Source organism: Macaca nemestrina, chromosome 17 (genome assembly GCF_043159975.1).
Source record: "Macaca nemestrina isolate mMacNem1 chromosome 17, mMacNem.hap1, whole genome shotgun sequence".
Taxonomy (NCBI): Eukaryota; Metazoa; Chordata; class Mammalia; order Primates; family Cercopithecidae; genus Macaca; species Macaca nemestrina.
Window position 1 is genome coordinate 8524729 of NC_092141.1, and position 1703 is coordinate 8526431.

The window sequence follows — 1703 nt, forward strand, 5'->3', positions numbered from 1 at the left end:
GGCTGCCATTTTAGTGCAGTGAGAGGCAGCTTGGAGTTGCTGGGGAGGCAGCCTGATGAAGGAGCCAACACCACAAAACTGGAAATGGAGAGACAAGGGGAAAGCCAGGTCCTTCTTATCATCACTTGAGTTCCAGGATCAAGTCTCATCTGAAGCTTATATCTTGATTTTTCAGTTATTTTTGTTTGTTTGAGACAGGATCTCTCTCTGTTGCCCAGGCTGGAATGAAGTGGCATGATCTCGGCTCACTGCAACCCTCTGCCTCCTGGGTTCAAGCTATTCTCATGCTTCAGCCTCTCTAGTAGCTGGGACTACCGGCATGTGCCACCATGCCTTAGCTAATTTTTTTTTTTTTTTTTTAGATGGAGGCACACTCTGTCGCCCAGGCTGGAGTGCAACGGCGAGATCTTGGCTGACTGCAACTTCTGCCTCGCGGGTTCAAGTGATTCTGTTGTCTCAGCCTCCTGAGTAGCTGGGATTGCAGGCGCCTGTGATCATACCCGGTTAATTTTTGTGTTTTTAGTAGAGACGAGATTTCACCATGTTGGCCAGGCTGGTCTCGAACTCCTGACCTCAGGCGATCTGCCCGCCTCAGCCTCATAAAGTGCTGGGATTACAGGCATGAGCCACTGAGACCAGCCTTGATTCTTCAGTTTTATAGGTCATTAAATTCCCTTTATCCCTTAAACCAGTTTGAATCTCCTTTCTTTTATTAGCTACAGAGTCCTAACTGATTCAGATAATCCACAATACAATTGTACTCTTAGCTATTCCAGAGAGGCCATTTATCTCACTGGCAGCTCTTCCTCTCCTGTCTGCCTTCCTGTTCAGACTCTGTGGGTCATGCAATGAATTCCCAAATGGTAGGATGCAAATCTGAGGTGGGCAGGTCCACTTCAAGTCTGCCTGCTTGTTACAATATGTAATTTTGCCAAAGTTGCTTCAATTTGGTCCTCACCATGGCTTGCCATTTTATTTAAGACAAGACCAGACCGGGCGCGGTGGCTCACGCCTGTAATCCCAGCACTTTGGGAGGCCAAGGCGGGTGGATCACTTGAGGTCAGGAGTTCGAGACCAGCCTGACCAATATGGTGAAACCCCATCTCTACTAAAAATACAAAAATTAGCTGGGTGTGGTGGCACATGCCTGCAATCCCAGCTACTTGGGAGGCTGAGGCAGGAGAATCGCTTGAACCCAGAAGGCGGAGTTTGCAGTGAGGCAAGATGGCACCATTGCACTCTAGCCTGGGCAACAAGAGTGAAACTCTGTCTCAAAAAAAAAAAAAAAAAAAAGACTAGATTGGGCATTTAGAACGTCAGAGTGAAAAAGCAAGCTGCAATTACAGTGCTTCATTTTGTGAAATACTAAATACTGCCATTATCCTGCTGAAAGAAAAGCTGTGTTAGTGATTTTTGATTTTGTCTTTGCGAGAGTAAAATCATGACAGATTGACATGGACAATTCTTTTTTTTTTTTTTTTTTTGAGACAGAGTCTCGCTCTGTCGCCCAGGCTGGAGTGTAGTGGCCAGATCTCAGCTCACTGCAATCTCCGCCTCCCGGGTTCACACCATTCTCCTGCCTCAGCCTCCCGAGTAGCTGGGACTACAGGCGCCCGCCACCTCGCCCGGCTAGTTTTTTGTATTTTTTTAGTAGAGACGGGGTTTCACCGTGTTAGCCAGGATGGTCTCGATCTCCTGACCTC

The 1703-nt window shown here is 47.4% G+C and overlaps 1 non-coding gene across 1 annotated transcript; it reads left to right on the plus strand.

The window, feature by feature from the left end:
* The first annotated feature begins 1326 nt into the window (after positions 1–1326).
* LOC139359701 (small nucleolar RNA SNORA69) lies at positions 1327–1464 on the plus strand. Its single transcript, XR_011616059.1, has one exon. It is a non-coding gene; the product is annotated as a small nucleolar RNA SNORA69 (small nucleolar RNA).
* Positions 1465–1703: the final 239 nt, after the last annotated feature.